General features: G+C 35.8%; 1 non-coding gene across 1 annotated transcript; it reads right to left on the minus strand.

Moving 5' to 3' along the window:
- Positions 1-7,283: 7,283 nt before the first annotated feature.
- On the minus strand, positions 7,284-7,356 carry TRNAR-CCU. The gene has a single exon. It is a non-coding gene; the product is annotated as a tRNA-Arg (tRNA).
- Between the last annotated feature and the right edge of the window lie 12,372 nt (positions 7,357-19,728).

The following is a 19,728-nucleotide window of genomic DNA, read 5'->3' on the forward strand; positions in this document are numbered from 1 at the left end:
CCTTGGTTAAATGTATTTGGGGATTAGCTGAGCCTAAAATATTAGAAAAGTCATAGAGTATTTGTCACATAGAAACGATTCAGTTTGTCCAGTTTTTAGAAATCTTCAAGTTCTGGGATTTAAAAATAAAAGAGAAACAAGAAGAAGAAAAGTTAAAGTTATTGATTCTCCTTATTTTGTACGCTGCCTACTACCCACCTCTCCCAATGCAGTATTTCATCAGTGCCGGAATTAAGTATTTATTAATATTCAAGAAACTAGGCAGTCATCTGACCATGGCTTATTATAGCTCACTCCTAAATTTAGAAGTGTTCCCAGATTGAAAAATGGTAAAGGGAATAGAGAACAAATGCACAGTTTTTAGTTTACTACTTGTTTTAAATTTTATATATTTTTTGAAACTAGATTTCATGATCCGAATCATAATGTGTTGAGTCTTTTAAGAGAGTAAAGTAAGATTGTTAGAATTCTCTGAGGTCTCCAAGTTTTATTTGTATAAATTATACCTCTTTTGTTTGTCCAATTAACATATTTTCTAGAAACGATAGTCAATTTTTTAAAAATCAGATGTTTCCTATTTCCGAATTATCTATGTGAATTGCTTCTCACTTGCTTCCATCTGCCAATCTTTTGATTACTTTTACTCCTTATTTTTACTAGATAACAAAAAAGGCAAGTTTATGGTAAAAATGAAATCTGTTTATCAGTGAATGCAATTTGGCAAGAAGGAGGGTACAAATATTTCTCAAATGAAATCTTTAGACTAATGAATTTTATTTATCCTTGCTCTTTTTGCAGTCTTAAACTACCATTAATTGAGAGGTTTTAGTTTATTTTTATTGCAAACTGAAAGCAACATTGTAATAGTTCATTTCATAGAGATCTTAGTGAGTATGGACTTGGCAAGGTGAACTCTCTAGGATAGGAATTCCTGAACCAAACCTTAGGATTTCCCTGCCAGTATTTTGAAAGCCTCCCTGATAGATCTCAAAAATGATTGTTTGATCACTTCTCTTTTGTCCTGTGGATTGCCAGTTGAGAGGAGAGTAGTGATGGATGGTAGTATACCTCCATTTCATGTCTCCATTTAGGGTTATTGTAGTTTAGATGAATTTCTTCTCTCTCTTTCTACTATTCTGTTGCGCTCACAACTTTGAAAATGTAAAGTAGCTCCTCTTAGCAGAAAGATTGGGGATTCTTTATCTAAGTTAGACTGATATAACAAGAACTTTCTATATTGATCTGATTATTTTAGTTTAACAAGGCTTTGTTGGGATTGCTGACTATGATTAAGGTTTTTATTAGGCGCCAGGGAGATTATAGCATGAACTAAATATGGATTCTTTGTGATTTGTGAAAAGACTGTATTATGAGATAAAAAGTGGTGAGTATGAGTTCTAGAAGAGAAGCACAGGTAAAAATCCTCTGGGATAATAGGGGAGGTGTGGTTACACCTAGCTGAGGGAATCATGGAAGGCTTTGTGAATGTGATACTTGTTGAGCCTGGATTTGCAGAGGCATTCTGAACAGCAAAAACAAACAAACAAAAAAACCAAAACAACAACAACAACAACAAAAAACCCAGAAGCCATAAGCCAAGTCTGGAAGGTAGAGAAGCAGAGGTCTGTTGGGAAAGAGGTAATATTTTATGTTTGAGAAATAGAGTGTGTAGAGGAGGTAATAGGGAGGTAAGTATAGAAAGGCTGGGGGTCAAGTAATGGTCACTTTGAGTGGTAGGTTTATACAGACTGGACCTCTGATTAAATGGAAATAACCCAACCTGATTAAATATAACTGACTTTTACTATGAATTCCATTAGAAGAAACCATATGTACTGTTGTGCAACTTGTATTTTTTATTTAACAATATATTTAGGCTATATTTCTAACCCAGTACATATTGATCTTATTCTTTTTTTTTAAAGATTTTATTTATTTATTTGAGAGAGAGAGAATGAGAGATAGAGAGCATAAGAGGGAAGAGGGTCAGAGGGAGAAGCAGACTCCCCGCTGAGCAGGGAGCCCAATGCGGGACTCGATCCCGGGACTCCAGGATCATGACCTGAGCCGAAGGCAGTCGCTTAACCAACTGAGCCACCCAGGCGCCCACGTATTGATCTTACTCTTCTTAACATCTTTACTATTAACGTTGTATGGATAAACTATTCCTAATTTAACTAGTCTTATGAATGTACATGTAGTTGTTTCTAGGTTTTTGCTATTGTAAAAAAAATGCTATATTGTACATTTCTCTCTGTATACTTGTGTTAGATGTCTATTGGATAAGTTCCTAAAAGTGGAATTTCTGGGCTAAAGGCTGTATCAATTTACAGTTACTCCATAAGTATACGAGAATTTGTTTCCTCACCCTCTTACCAGTTCCAACTATGTCAGTCTTGACATAATTAAAAATTTGATCGTATTGATGAAATTAGAAATTGGCATCTAAAATAGGAAGGTATCCACTAACTAGAAAACATATAACTTTGAAGAGTATGTTATCCTGGGGTATGGGATCGTGTGACAGTATAAGAAAACTTACAGGAATAATGTGACATGCCTTTCTAGATAAGTTTTAAAGATTTGGGAGGAATGTTATTTTCATTTTAAAACAAGCTGAAAAATTTGAAGGTAGAATATAGGATTTATATGATTTCTTTTTTATTAAGAAAAATGAACATTTATTCTGTTTCATCATTAAATAATGTTTATGATAGCACTTTGCATATTGGGAAGTGCTATACAAGTTTTATTACTATGTTAGCCAACAACTTATTACAAGACATGAAATCTCTCTTCATTGTTTAACAAAACCATCAATATAAGAGAAAAAGGAATGGCAAATTATTGATTTATTAAAATGTTCTGATAGAATTGTCACATACACAAATCAAAAAGCATTGTAAAGTAGAATTTAGTTAATACCCACTTCTCTTTCTTTTTCTCTTTCAGGTTGTAAGCAAACTATTACATTGCCTTAAACAACTTTAACTTGTTTCTTGTACATTTTGCTTTTAATAAAAAAGTCACTTTTTTAAACTTGCAGACATTAAATATTTTTTTTTTTTTATAGTCCACATAATCTACACTACTTTCTTGACTGGTAGATGAACTGAAGGGAACAGAGGCTAATTCATATTTAAAATAACACATCCAATAGAAAGAAGCACTAACAAAACATCATTACTTTTTAGTCTCTCTGTTTCCCAAGAAGGGCAGTGGTCTTCATTCTTGAAAAATTTTTAGTAACGGAATTGTTTTTCAAAATGCATTGAAATACCCAATAGAAAACAAGTAAATGTGGAGGTGCTCTGTTGAAGCAGAGTGAGGCCTTTGGACTTCTGGTCAGCAAGCCCCTCTTCCTTAGTTCCCCCAGTGACTCCTGAGGGGCCTCCAACAATATCTAGGTTGCTGTGAACCCAGAGCAGGAACAATATTCTCCTCGGTGATTTTGGTCCCCTGCTTTTTAGGAAAAAGCAGGTGAAAATCCCAGATTGCACAAGTTCTTCCATATTCTGCTTTATGCTTGGAAGACATGACATCCTGAATTTGATGTATGAAATTTTTATGGCCCAAAGTTTTAGGTTCCAGGTTTCTTGGCTGAAGAATACAGGTCTTTGAACTTCAGTTTTTCCTGTTGTTTATTGATTACCATGAGCTGGCAAGTTTAATAATAAATTAAGCTACCTCTGTGACCTCAAAGAACTTCCCCATTGTGATTCATTGGTCCTTTCTCTATGGATTTCTTTTAAAACACAAGTCTTCAGGCAAAGTTTGTACTTGGGCTAGTTGCTTTGGGGTCTGCTCCTGACTTCCAGGATCTCCTAAAGCCAAGATCGTTATTCTAGTGGAAAAGTTAATGTTATCATTAAATTTTATGATAACATTCTCCTTTATAATAATCATGTGTTTCTGAGGTATGTTAAGTAAACTTTGATGATTGGCTCATTGACTCATTCTAAAGGTAGATTTCCTCTAGAAATTCTGCCATAAATATTGCATTATAATAATACCACATTTTTATCAACATGCTGCATATAAATCTGGCCACATAGCAGGAGAGCGATGACATGTGCCAAATGACTGAAGTCACTAATGTCAGTGCTGTGAATTAAAACTCGTGATTAAATCCGAAAGGAGATTGGAGGTGCCATAAAGTACTTCTATTGACATTCAAAAACTTTATTCATGAAGTATGAACCTAGATTGAATTGAAAAGATAGTAACTTCACAGAGATTTAATTTTCTTCTTTTTATCAATGCTTTTTAGTAAATCCTTAAATTATTGTAGTAGTTAACAATGATGAACAGAGGACTATATAAGTGGGATGTTCTGGGCAATCCTCAGTATAATAGTGGACATGTCCATGAAATCAGCTTTCTTACTTAATGTCATATCTTGCAAAGATATTAAGTTAACTGTATTAACTTATGGATTTAACTGGAGTTTTAAGGAAACATTCTTTTCACCTTTGACTAACGAATGGATAGGGAGATTTGATTATCCTGCCTTTTCTAATGTTCATGGCTTCTTTAGTTCTGATTAGCATCACATGAGTCCTCTGACCATTTAAATGCCATTTTTCTTAAAGAAAATTTTTATAGAATGCTAATAAACTATTAAGTGAACAAGTAATACAATATGTGATAATTTTTACACTTTCCACAGAGCGTAAAATTTTAATACAAACTTAGTGTATACTTGATAACAATTTACATGTTTATTTTACCATCTGGTAAATGTGTAAACGATATTTTGAGAAGCACATTTCATATTCACTTTAACAACTTATCCTTGACAATATGTGCCCTATCTTATGTATTGACTGGAAGGATCTTGGAAAATTTTTAAAAAGATGAATCCAGGAAAAAAAAAACACCATTCATGTCCTAGTTTGTTTGTTTTAAAAATATTATGGAGATTTAAGACTTAGTTTTTAGTACCAAACTCAGGCATTGCGTTGTTTGCTGATTTTACCAGACATCCTGTTAATTAGGGTAGAATAATCAGAGCAGCTTCCAAACATTATATCATGTACATCAAATCAGGTTTCCTGAGAACACTATGGGCCACATAGGTAGCGGTAATAAGATAAATATGGTTCTGTGTGTTGTATAACAGTATCACATCTCAGAGTGTTTGGCTTGCTCTCGCATGTGTCTAAATATGGGAAGATCATTTTTTTTCCCAATGTGTTGCAGTGAACCTCAAGTGGATAGCTTTTATCGAATACTTTAACAGCATTTATGACACTTTGGCCTTCTGCCTTTTTTATTTCATTCTTTCTGCTTATTGTTCTCACTGGAATAAATCTCAGGGACTTAAACATAAAACAAGCAAATAGATAATTCCCTATTTAGTTTTGTTTCAATGCACTCTTTCTTAGCTGGTAATAATCTAAGAATCTTTGTAAAATTTCATGGACTACCCCTACATATTAATTGCCATCTGCCCATCTATAATGAAGAGGTTTGATAAACAAATTGCAAATATTGGCTTTAACAAATATATTCCTCATCACAAAATCTTTAACTTGAAGTCAAAATAGACCTCAAAGCCATATTTCTTTTTTCTACTAGATTTAGAAATCAAAGTACAGGTGTATCTTAAAAATATTTTCGTAAATGTATCATATATCACCAATTACTTTTTGATTTATTCTAAATAGATTTTAAATTTAAATTAGTTGTCCTTATTTGTTTCCTCACAAAATGCATATCTCACTGTTATGATTATATAGCATAATTTGGGGAAATATTGTCTGTGTATATCTTTATCTACAGCTGTGATGTTAAGCTACATTGTACCTGATGCTTTATAAGGCTTATAACCTATTCTCTACAACAACCCTGTAACATGGGCACTGGCTTCCTTTTACAGATAAAGAAATTGCACAAAATGTTTAAGTTATCTTTCAAATGGCTGTATAATTAGTAAATGTTAGAGCAAGAATTTAACCCCAAATCTGCCTTGCCTGAGACCCAGGCTCTCTTTAATACGTTATTGTCTCAAATTTTAATCAGGAAGACATGGAATCCCCTTTTACTGAAGTAATTAAAAGTCTACCATAGTGTCATTTAGTCTTGGAAGGGTGAAGCTTCTTGATACAGGTGTGAGATGGTAGGTGTGGAGATTGGGAAGAGAGGGAGGAAATGGAGATGACCTTCTAGTTTCCACTCAGTGCTTTGATTTTATAGTTCTAAAATCTGTTTCTTTTCATTATTATGAATAATTATATTCATAATATAAATATAAATTAATATATTATATTATTTAATATTCTATTATTCTATGCCTCCAACCCTTACCTCAAACTAATGTACTTGGATTTAGTTTGTTGTAAAGTGGATTAGAAATTCAAATCAAGTATTTAAGAATCAACTAATATTCAGATTAAAAAAAAACAAGCAAAAATAGTATCTCAGACACCATGGCAACTCTGGAAGAAAGCTGATTTTTTTTTTTTTTTGGAAATACCACAAGTGTTAAACTGATAATAATGATCACAAATATTTATTGAATGCTTTATGACAATTTTCTAAGATGTTTTTAAATGTATATTAACTAATTTAATTCTCATAACAATCCTATGAGATAGATACTATTATTCTCACTTTTTAGATGAAGAATAGAGATGGTAAGTAACTTGCGTAAGGACAGAGTAAATAGTGGAATCAGGATTTGAACTCTGACAATCTGGTTTCAGAGTAATGACTATTATTAGCAAAGGTATTAAGATAAATGAGATGTTAACTGATCTAGACTACTACTAAAGAAAGCGGTATGAAGAAAAACATTGAATCAAATAGGAGTTAAGAAGTCAAGAAAAAGGGGCACCTGGGTTGTTAAATGTCTGCCTTCAGCTCAGGTCAGGATCCCGTGGGGCTCCCTGCTCAGCGGGAAGCCTGCTTCTCCCTCTCCCACTCCCCCTGCTTGTGTTCCCTCTCTCGCTGTCTCTCTCTCTGTCAAATAAATAAATAAAATCCTTAAAAAAAAAAAAAAGAAGTCAAGAAAGAAAGTAAATCTGCAATGGATCCTTTAGGACTTTAGTTTATTTAAGGATATAGATACGAGCAAAACAAATGGACTATTTGCCTTTTTCAAAAAAGAATTAGTATTTTTACTTCAGGTATACAATATTCATTATTTCTTCCAAATGGAATAATAGGAGAGTGTGTTGTTTGTGAATCTGCCAAAATTTTCCTCTTTATTGGTCTCTAATTATTCTTTATAGTTTCTTCTTTTTTTTTTAAAGATTTTATTTTTAAGTAATCTCTACGTAGACCCAACATGGGACTTGAACTCATGACCCAGAGATCAGGAGTCCCATGCTCTACCAACTGAGCCAGCCAGGCGCCCCTATAGTTTCTAATAAGTAGAACTAAAAACAGTTTAAGGTATGTGAGCTTGTTTTATAAATCACGAGGATTTCAACTTTAGTTCAGAAGTATCAGTGATATTTTTGTTATATAACTTCCTTTGTATGACAGAATAAAAATGTATCTAGTAAAATAAAATTATTATTTTGAATTAGAAAAAAAGCATTTTTGCCAATAAAATTGCACATTTTTAACGATAAGACAGTATTTGTAGAATTAATCAGAAGCTTATTAAATTCATGCAGAAACATCTAGTCCCTCATTTGGACAATAGTAAAGGTCAGAATTTTGAATGAGATTACTAAAGTGAAATGTTTCAATACTACTTTGATGTTTTACTGAAACACAAGACCTACTAAAATGCTTGCACAGAACACACAAAACACATTGGGTGTTTAAACTTAGAGATTAAGTTTTTTGTAAAAATTTTTGTTCTAAAGTTGGAAATCCTCTATTTTAGATGCTTTCTATTATTAATTTCAAAATGTCAATCTACTTGTCTTTTTCTTAAAATGGAGCAATTTCTACAAAAAAAGGAACAGGACATGTAAAAAAGAAAAATAGTAATAGTAGTATGTCTTTTTTACTTATGTGGCTTATTTTTGAGTTTCAATTAAATATCTCTATGTGCAAATTGAGAAATGTTCTTTTCCCCATACTTTAAAAATGTTTGTTTGTGTATTTTTATGAATGGCCTTTATTTTGTGGTATAAATCAAGCTGAACTCCTTTCTATGTCCATAGAGGTAAAATGATCTGAAACTAGATCTTCATGCATTTTTTTTCCTAACGGCATTGCTCCTCCTCCTGTTCCAACAGTGTCCCTCTGAACAGGGCTTAGGTTATATGGTTGGCCAAAGGCAAAATTGGAATCCTTGTTTTTGACTGCCTTAGTCTACCCATATTGTGTCTCTATTTTATATATTGCTTCTCTCCTTTCTTAGTTACCTCACATCCGCTTGCTTTCTCCTGTATCTATTCAGATTTGCTCAAATATCGTACCAGTGGCTTTCCATCATGGCTACTCATTAGAATCTCCTGTCATTCTTTTTTTTTTTTTAGAGAGAGAGCGTGATCGTGTGGGACAGGGGGAGAGAAGAGAAGAGAGAGAATCTTAAGCAGGCTCCACTCCCAGCAGGGAGCCCTGCACAGGGCTTGGTCTCATATGACACTGAGATCATGACCTGAGCTGAAATCAAGAGTTGGCCGCTTACCTGACTGAGCTACCCAGGAGCCCCTCACCTGTCATTCTTTTTTTTTTTTTTTTAAAGATTTTTATTTATTTATTCAAGAGAGAGAGAATGAGAGATAGAGAACACGAGAGGGAAGAGGGTCAGAGGGAGAAGCAGACTCCCTGCTGAGCAGGGAGCCCGATGTGGGACTCAATCCCGGGACTCCAGGATCATGACCTGAGCCGAAGGCAGTCGCTTAACCAACTGAGCCACCCAGGCGCCCTCACCTGTCATTCTTAAAAAAAAAAAAAGGAAAAGAAAGAAAAGAAAAAAAGACAAAATACAGATGTCCAGGCTAAAATAAGAATCTCTGGGGCTGAAGCTATGGCATCAATGTTTTAAAGACGTGCCCCAGATAATTCTAGGGATTAGCGAGGACTATGAACCGCTGAGTTAAAGAATGAAATGCTTGCTTCAAGAATCAGCAGACGGTGAGAAGATAGTTTGGGCCTGGAGACTTTCTGGTATCCTTAAGCTCACATTACATAGATAATGCCTCCTTAGTTTATTCATGAGGCTAGCCATGGTATTGCTGGTAAACCAGAGAGGAGAGCCTGAGTAGATGGGTGTATCTATTAAAAGCCTGTAGAATTTGCTTTATTGGTGTTTATCATCTCCAAGTAGTTGGCATTAAGAAAAGAAGAGGTAGCGGCTCCTGGGTGGCTCAGTTGGTTAAGTAACCTTCTTTTGATTTTAGTTTAGGTCATGCTCTCAGGGTCATGAGATTGAGCTCCACATGGGGCTCTGTGCTGGGCATGGGCCCCCCCCTCTAAAATAAGTAAATAAATCTTAAAAAAAAAAAGAGAACCCCTCCCCCAAGAACCTGCATTGCTAATTCTCAATGTTTGGCATTTTGAATAATAAATTATTCTGACTTAGTTTTACCTAGTATCCACAGAATTTCAATACATCTGTAATGGAAATTGATGGTGGTTTTGATAGCTTATTTATTATTCAAGTACCTTCGTAGAAGAGAATAAAAAAAACTACAACCTTATTTTGGATCAGTCAATAAATAATGTCCAGAGCTTGATTAAATCTGGTCACAAGGTCTGGCATTTAGATTGGGTGTTATCTGAAACTTGTATAGATTAATTGATTCTTTTCTTTTAAAGATCTTACACTGAGATGCACCATAGTGGATCAAATACTTTTAATTAACTCAAATGAAAGCAGTATCCAGCACCTACCTATGGTTTGGAAATTGTTTTGCTGTTTGGTTGAACTAAAATTGTGCAGACTATTTGATGGAACTTGTTCAAACTGGTTCTTGAGGAATTAGCTCATTTGAGTAGTCTTTTAAAGTCAATATTACTTTGGATTAAGTAAGATTTTTGTAGAGAAATGAATTTTATATTGGGGGGAGTAGGGTGTGTCCCTGGGAGTTACTTCTGAGTTCTGTGAGCCACTTAATTTTGTTGAGCCACTATTTCTCCATCAGCAATTTGGTTATAAAAATGATTGCCTGGTACATACTTTAGAGGGAGGGATTTGGAGCAGGAAGATTTTGCTGTAAATAAATTAAAATACCGTTGAGCCTTTAGTAAAGCTTTGTTGGAATCTTTGATTAAAAAGTGTTATAAAATAGTGGATTAGGTCAATACAGCTGCTAATATTATTAACAAATCAACAGTTACAAATGGCATAATGTTCCCCCACAGCACTTTGTGCTTACCGTTTCTGTATCATGTATCAGACTATATTTTAATGAGTTGATAATGTCTATTTCTCCTTTTAGATTTAACTGATCTTGAGAGCAGGGACTGTATTTATCTTTGTATTTAGTCTAATATAGACCTTGGCATATAACCTTCAATACATGTTTGCTCAATGAGATTTTTTTAAATGTATCTAGGATGAAAATGTTAATTACTTTAAAATCAATATATCACTTTTTTCTTTTTGGGGGGAATACTATTAGAAAATATATTTTTACTGTCTCTGAAAGTATGCAAAATGTGTTTAAGGGGAGATTTAGTGCTTTTGAAAATTCGAATTGGATTGGGAAGTGAATTATATTAAGTCAGAGTGATGTAGTGGGGCACTGCATTTGCTATTTTATAATGGGTAAGCAGTGAGGTGTGGAGGAAGAATCATGGGCTTTGTAGCTAAACTGACCTGGATTTGAATCTGCTGCTTTCAAGATGGGTGACTTGGGGAAATTTCTTAATGTCTCAGTTTCAATTTCCTTATCTTTGAAATAGGGATAATAGTACTTACTTCATAGACCAGTTGTAATGATTAAGTAGAATCTTTAGTAAAGCATCTGATACAATGTCTAGATGTATTAGGGGCTGTGATAGCTGTTATTATTAGATAAATTAGCAAAAGGATTCTTTTCAGGTAGAAAATTATTTAAAGATGTGCTTTTCTTTTTCAAAGATAGACTTTTCAGTTGAATAGAAATTTCTGTCCTTTTACTTTTTCTTTTAGTTTAATTTGCTGGAAGTTAATTTCCAAGTTAAACACTATGAAAGATTGCATAGGCTATATTTTACTCTTTGCTCCTAAGGGATCTTGTACTGTCAGAGGATTACAAGGTGAAGCTAAGCTGGTGGTTTTCATTCTAGCCTCTGTTAGTCCCTGTCACCAAACTACCACACAATTTGGAGCATTTGCCAGTGTTGGCTCAAGAGAGGCCAATCGAGACACTAATAGATGCATTTTCTCCATGAGTACACCCTTGGATCACACATAGAATTCCTATTAACAGCAATGAGAGTTAAACTTGTAAATCCCTCATGCATTGATGGGAGAATAGACCTTTTAGTTTACTTAGCCATCTTCCAGTTATTTGGCACTTTCCCCATCCCTTGTGAGTTCTCCAACATTTTCATTAAAGGCTTTTCTATTTTCTATTCTGCTTCATTCAGTTTGGGTTGTAATTCACGTTGGCCTGATGCCTTGGCAGCAATGAATGATTCTAATTGCCTCACTATCTATCTAGTCTGGCCTAATCATAAAGCCTTTCAACTTTTCATTCAAGCTTCCAGCAGTATCAACTTCATGGGTCACAAACTTCCCACTCATATCCTTTCATTGCATCTTAGCTGCTTACCTCTTAAGTATTTAAGAAACTCTAGAGAGTTCATCATTATTTCATTCCTTTTCTGTTATACCATCTTATCCTTTTTGTAGAATTAAAGCAGGACTGCAGACACCTAAGGATGCAGGACGACTTTTGTCCAGACATTGTATCCGAAGAGCTAGATACCCTAGTTCTCATTTATTTGAGTTAGTTATAGCAAAGGGCTAGAAACTAGAAAGTTTTAAGTATTCTCCCATGTCTACTTCGTTACTTCTTTAACTTTAATCAGCTCCATTTCCTTGTCGACTTCCTGAAATACACAGTGTTCTTTTCTGATCCTGAAGATAGATATGGTATGAGAATCATAATGGTAAGCTGAAAACAAAGGTCCTGCTTTGAACTCCTGTGATTTTTCTGGCAGACAGGGAAGCTGCTCCAGCACTCTAGCTAGTGTGGCTATACTGTTTTGATTCTGTGTGGCAGTGCTTATTTTGGAGACTTTATGGGAACTCTTCTCATACGGTAAAAATAAGCATATATATATAACAGTCCCAAAGGCTTAAAAAGGAAAGAATTACACATTATTTGATCATGAAATATTTTATTTTTGCCTTCTCCTTCTTTATTTTTTTTAAAAAAAGGATTCAAAAAATTTGAAAAGCTTTATATATATATTTATATTTTATTTTTCTTTTTGGTAATCTCTACACCAAATGTGGGGCTCAGATTCATGACCCTGAGGCTTGAATGTGAGCCTTGTGCTGGTTATACAATGTCATGATCCATTTGCAAGTTTTTTATTAATCATATTTATAATTCCAGGGTTTGGTACAAGGGAGGATGATTTATCAGAAGAAGGCACTTGACCCTTCACTTCTAGCATGGTTAATTGGACATTTAAAAAAACTGATAGTTTTGATTCGTAATCAATGGGTACTGATTTCTTCTCTTGAAGTTTTATATATCTGACAATTAGGGGGATTTTCCATCAGATTAGCTTCAGACTTCACATGTGACTTTAAACATTTTCTCCCTTTATTCCCCCAAATATTTCCATGTGGATGCTATAGGCCATATTCATCATGCAATATGACCTCTGCCTCTGTACCTTCATTGGGTGAGTCAGAACAGTGCAGGGTAGAAGTACTTCTGAAAGCCATTCCTGTAGTGGGAGTGGCTAGCAATAACCATGAACATGACCACATATATATCCCACTAAACCAAAAGTAAATGTGTCCTCGACACAACTTACCCTTAGCAGGATCCCAATCCTCAATATTTCTATAAACACTCCAACACCACCCAGTGTGAGGAGAGTAGTGGAGAAGAAGTTGGAATGGAAAGAGACAGTGGTCTTAACTGATTGTGGTTAAAACATACTACTTTTGCAAGTTTTACAAAATCGTATTACCATGTGAATACATTGCTAAAAGCTCTTTCAGGAACAAATTACCACAAACTTGGTTGCTTAAACCAGCATAAATTTATTATCTTACCAGTTCTGTAGATCAGAGGTTTGAAATGGAAAAACAAACAAAAAAGTCTGAAATGGGTTTCACTGCTCTAGAATCAAGGTGTCAATGGGATTCCATTTCTTTTGGAGGCTCTATGGGAGAATCTCTTTCTTTTCCTTTTCCATCTTCAACAGGCTGTCTGCATTCTTGACTCCTGGTCCCTTCTTCCATCTTCAAAGCCAGTGACGTAACATCTTCAGGTCTTTCTGACACACATCCTCCTGCCTCTCTTTTATAAAAGGGTCCTTGTAATTACATCAGGCCCCAAGATAACCCACCATCTCAAGACCCTTAATTTAATCACAACTGCAAAGTCCCTTTTACCATGTAAAGTAACATATTCATAGGTTCTGGTGATTAGGACAGTAGACATCTTTGGGGGGCCATTATTCAGCCTATCACAGGCGAGTGCAGTTTAGTTTCATAATAAATCTGTTCGGTCTTTAGCAAGACTAAAGTCTTCTTCATATAGGTCCTATATGGTCCTTGTTAAATCTGCTTTTTAAATATTTTATGTTTTATTGCTATAATTATATGTAGCCTTTTTTCCATTTCCATTTCTTTCTTTTTTTAAAAAACATTTTTATTTATTTAAAGATATTATTTATTTGAGAGAGAGACAGAGATAGCGAGAGAGAGAAAGAGTGGGGAGGAGAGGGAGAAGCAGGCTCCCCGCTGAGCAGGGAGCTGGATGCCAGGGCTCCATCCCAGGACTCCAGGATCATGACCTGAGCCGAAGGCAGACGCTTAACTGACTGAGGCACCCAGGCGCCCCCATTTCCATTTCTAGGTGGTTATAGTAATATAGAGAAAAATTACTGATCTTTATATGTTCCTTCTTAAATGTGGTATTAAAAAGCCATACCATGGGGCACCTGGGTGGCTCAGTTGGTTAAACAACTGCCTTTGGCTCAAGTCATGATCCCAGAGTCCTGGGATTGAGTCCCGCATCGGGCTCCCTGCTCAGTGGGAGCCTGCTTCTCCCATTCCCGCTTCCCCTGCTTGTGCTCTCTGTCAAATAAATAAATAAACTCTTTAAAAAAAAAAGTGCGCCATACCACATTTCATTATTCTAGTGTTTTATTTTCACTAGAAATTCTTATGCTTTTATTTATTTTTTAAAAGATTTATTTATTTATTTATTTTAGAGAGAGTGTGTGTGTGCGAGTGGGAGGGAGGGGGAGAGAGAGAGAGAGAGAGAGAGAGAGAGAGAAAGAGAGAAAGAGAGAAGCAGACTCCCTGTTGAGCTCGGAGCCTAGCTTGACCCAGGACTTGATCCCGGGATCCCAAGATCCTGACCTGAGCGGAAACCAAGGGTCAGTTGCTCAACTGACTGAGCCACCCAGGTGCCCCCTTATACTTTTAGATATATAATTGTATCAACAGCAAAAAGATTGTTTTATCTTGTCCTTACTGATTATTTAATTTAGTTCTTCTTATTGCATTTACAGTCTACCCCCAATGCCTAGATTTTGCTGAGATAGTTTCTAATTCAGTTCCAGACTATTATATTTTTCATAGTAGTATGCTTCTTCTGTTTCAAAAACTCTTTATTTTACACATACATTATAAATTTGTGTCTATTTGTTATCTAAATTAATACTTATAAACTATATTGGTGGTTCTCAACTTGGGACCAGTTTTGCCCTCTAGGGAACATATGGCAATGGCTGGAGACATTTTTGAATTTTCAGGACTAGGGAGAGGAAATGTTACTGACATCTAGTGGGTAGAAACCAGAGTTGTGCTAAACATTCCTCAACGGGCAGGTCATTCTTACCTGTGGAACAATTAACGATCTGGTCTGTATGCCAAAGTTGAGAGACCCTGAGCTGTATGTATTACAAGATTCATTGCTTACCGCTGTTCCCCTCCTCTTCATTTTCTCATATCTTAAGGTCGTTATTCTGATGCATGTGTTGTTTTGTTAGAGTACTTATCTTGCATATAATTTTTCCTTGGATGGCTTATGTTGATGATATATTCTCTGTATTCTTATATATCTGCAAGCATCTTTATTATGCTTGGCAAGTGAATGATATAATTTTTTTCCATTGTAAATAACTTGTTTTTGAATGATATCTTGGCTAGGTATAGGATTTTTGAATTGCATTCTCTCTCAGTATTCTGTCAATGTTGTATTCTTTCTATTTCCCAATGTTGCTGATGCCAATCTGGATTTTTTCCTTTATAAATAACTTCTTTAGCTCTGAAGCTTGTTATATAGTTCTTTTTATCCTTGAAACTTGGGATTTTTACTAGGATATACCTCGGTATATTCCCTCATTCCCTCTTATTCTTCCTTAATCAGTGAACTCTTTTAATTGTAGGGTTGAATCTTTCCTAATTCCAGGGAATGTTCCTTCTTTTTTTTCTTGAGTTATTACCCCTCCTACATGCTCTAATTTCTTCTTCTGGAGTTTCTATTATTTACATTTTAGGTCTCTTCAATTTGTTCTCCAAGTTTCTAAACTTTACCCTCATGATTTCTGCTTTTTTGCTTCCCCCCTCCAAGCCAAACAATAAACTCTTCAAATTTTTTAAATTAATTTGAGACATAATTTACATACAGTGTAATGTACAGATTTTAAGTGTATAAATTTGTAAGTTTTGACAAATATATACACCCACATAACCCATACTTTATCAAGATACAGAATATCTTTACCATTCCAGAAATATCCCTCATGTCCCTTCCTAGGTATTTCCAAGCCCCTGACCAGGCAAGCAGTCTTTCCTTCCCTTAGATTAGTTTTGTCTACACTAGAACTTCCTGTAAATAGAATGACACTGTCTGGCTTCTTTTACTGAGCAAGATATATTTTCCAATTTATGTTCAGTTTTCAAAGGTTTTTATATGCTGATTTATCTGTCTTGGACATGCATCATTTGTGGATTAGTTGGAGATTTGGGTAGTGGTTTAATCTTAGTTCAGTTCTCAAAGCCTTTGCTATGCTGCTTTTGGTTCTCTCCCAAACATGCCCACCTTAAAGGTAAACCTATGATTTTGTGGGTTCACGTATTTGAGGATGCAGAGTATTTGAGGGTCACCTTCTTTAGCTCTATCTTCTCTGGGAGACTTCTCACACTCTCTGCTCCAAAGGGGTCCCTGCTCCTTGTTATTCTGGTCAGAAAGATGGAATTTATTTTGGAGTTGGGGTCAGGAAGCTCACCTTCTTGCAGGTTGCTTGTCCCAGTTTTTATCACTTTTTACAATCTTCCTACTTTTTAAAAATTAGAAACAATTTGTGCTATGTTAGAAAATGCTTAACACAAATTTACCATCTTAACTATTTCTAAATGTACAGTTTAGTAACTAAGTGTTAAATGTATTCACATTGCTATGTAACCAATCTCTAGAACTTTTTTGGTTGGAAAACTGAAACTCTGTACCCAGGAAGCGACTCTCCGTTTTGCCATCTCCCCATCCCCTGTCAGCTACCATTCCACTTTTTATTTCTATGAATTTGACTACTGTAGGTACTTCATCTAAGTGGAATCATGCAGTATCATGTCTTATGACTGACTTACTTCGCTTAGCATAATGCCCTCAGGTTTCATCCATGTAGCATGTGTCACAATTTCCTTCCTTTCTAAGGCTGAATAATAGTCCCTTTATGTATATACTACATTTTGTTTATCCATTTGTCCACTGATGGATACTGGGTTTGCTTCCACCTCTTGGCTGTTGTGAATAGTGCTGCTTTGAACTAAGTGTGCAAATGTCTCTTTGAGATCATGCTTTTAATTGTTTTGAACACATATATGTTAAATAGTATATATATGTATGTATATACACACATACACAGAAGTGGAATTGCTGGATCAGATGGTAATTCTATTCTTATTTTTATTTTTTGAGAAACCACCATATTATTTTCCACAGTGACTGCACCATTTTATATTCCTACTAACGATGTGCAAGTATTCCAATTTTTCTGTGTCCTCACCAGCATTTGTTATGTTTTTGGATAGTAGCTATCCTAATGGGTGTGAGGTGATTTCTCATTGTGTGTGTGTGTTTTTTTTAAGATTTTATTTATTTATTTGACATAGAGAGAGAAAGAGAGAGCACAAGCAGGGGGAGTGGCAGGTAGTGGGAGAAGGAGAAACACTCCCCGCCGAGCAGAGAGCCTGACATGGGGCTCCATCCCAGGACCCTGGGATCATGACTTGAGCCAAACATAGATGCTTAATCGACTGAGCCATCCAGGCACCCCCTCACTGTGGTTTGGTTTTGCATTTCCCTAATGACAGTATGCCTAATTTTGTTCACTTTGCATAGTTGACAAATTATTATTATTATTATGTTGGTATTTTGTCTAGTTTTTTTTTTTTTTTAGTTGTAATCAGTTGGGGAGATAAGCAGAACCATAATTAACAATTTTCAATCGTGAATTTCATGTTTTGAGTGGCGGATTTTATTGTATTGAAAAAGTGTTGGGCCTTGTTCTGGCAGGCTGTTAAATTATTTAGGGATCATCTTGAATTTGGAGGGTTTGTTTTTAAATCTTTGTGGGGTGGGTCTTGGGTGGCCTCTACTCTAGGGCTAGTGTAGCCCCCCCTACTAAGGCATACCCTTCTCAGCATCTCTACTGAATGCCCTATGTTTTCAGCACCATCTCTCCTCTCTGGTTGATGGGAACTTGAAAAGTTCCCAGCTCTGGGTGACCTCTGAATCATTTCTCTTACAGTTATGTGGGAATTGTTTTTTTGGGGGGCAGTTTTTCTTCGCCTGATATTGTGGAGTTTGACCCTTGGGGCACACAAATTCATATTCAGCCAGAAACTCAAAGGACCTTGTAAAGGTTTCTGGAGCTCTTTCTTTGTGTAGCTTCCTCCTCTGTGGTGTAATCCCACAATTTACATTGACCTCAGTTTCCCTAACTCCGGTCTCTGCGTCCTTCACTCAGTGGCAGTGCTGGGCCAGTTTTGGTTCTGCCCCCTGAGCCACAGGAATGCCTCCAGGGGTCTCTTCAGTTGTTGCTCTTCTCTAGGGGGTTATAGTCTGGCATTGCCTATTGTCTGATGCCTGAAATTCATTCTTGTATGTATTTTGTCCTTTCTTCTACTTCTTTATAGAAGGAGGGTAAGTCCTAGAGCAGTTATGCTTTTGTGGATGGAAGCAGAAGTCCATCTCTTTATGCTTTGCTCTGTGCTTTGAGGTATTTCTTCTTGGACTTCTCATTTGATTTGCAGTAGTGATCATCCTTTTCAATTCAACTACTGAATTTTAGAATCAGAAAACCATGCTTAATTCTAAAAAGTTCTCTTTATGCTGTAATTGAATCTCATGTATTCTTTTTATTTTTGTGTTAAAGTTGTTATTTATCTTCTTCAGTATTTCTATTTCAGTAGCAGCTTCTTTTTCTTAAAATTTTTTGAGTTTTCATGAGGTGTTTGAGTTCCCTTAAATATGTTTAAAAAAATTTACTGCTATCCACTATCAGGGCTCACAACTTTTGGGGTACCTTGACTAGTAGTAGCAAACTCATGAGTAGAAGCAGGGACACCAGTGTTTCCTCCTGTGGGTTATTGATGTATCAACTGATAATCTGCCACACTTTTGTTCTGCCAAGATACATTTTTAGCATAGCGTTTAACGTCCCTGTCATTTCACTAACTCCTCTTGTCATCTTCCCAAATGCATCCTTTGTTCAAGACATTCTACTTGGGATTTTACATACAACCCATTTTTTTAAGCATTTGTGCTTTTGTTACTACTATCTCTCACACCTGGCATACTCTTATATTCCCAGTATAGTCTTTCTTATTCATACTTTGAGATTCAGCTGAGTAGGCCTTTTACCCAAGGGGAGTTGGGCATTGCCCTAATAGGCTGAACACATTGGTGAGGCAGGATTAGAGAGAACACCCCTTGGGCAGTAATTCTGAAGTAGATAGCCAAATAGTGTCTGTGTTACATATGTGCATTATAGATTGTGCCCAAAAGAGAAATATAGACCCTAGGATATAAGTCTTTTATCATATTTCCAAATAAGTGCTAATGAGAACCAGAGAAAGGGCAGAAGCTTTTTGCCCAATACTTCTGAGAGGCCAGAAGTTGCACTTCATGGGTCAAGGCAGCAATGTGGAAGAGAAAGACAAAATGGTTCTTCCTACAGTCCTGGTTCCCCACCTCACATACAACTCATGATTTTGATACCAGACTCAGAGTTTTCTCTGAAATCCAAGTCTTCTCATCATTCTAGAAACTTCAGTGCCAAAGACCCATCCAAATATTCTTACCTTCAGTGATGTTCATCTGCCCTCCAGATCCAAAAGCATTTCCTGTGGTCATATATGAAACTTGAACTGCCCAGTTTTGACATCTTAAACTTCCAATCTTAATATTTTTTTATAATACTTTTCTATCTTACTAGTTCTTACACATCTCTACATATTGTGTGTGTGTGTGTGTGTGTGTGTGTGTGTGTGTGTGTGTGTGTGTGTTTGGCTCCCATGGACACTTAAGAGTCCCTGAAACTCTTTTTTCTTTCAAAGTATCACCACCCTTCTGGTTGTAGTATTGTCCAGCCCAGACACCAGGGTATATAAACTCAACCACTCTCTTG

The sequence above is a fragment of the Zalophus californianus genome, chromosome 3, assembly GCF_009762305.2.
Source record: "Zalophus californianus isolate mZalCal1 chromosome 3, mZalCal1.pri.v2, whole genome shotgun sequence".
Taxonomy (NCBI): domain Eukaryota; kingdom Metazoa; phylum Chordata; class Mammalia; order Carnivora; family Otariidae; genus Zalophus; species Zalophus californianus.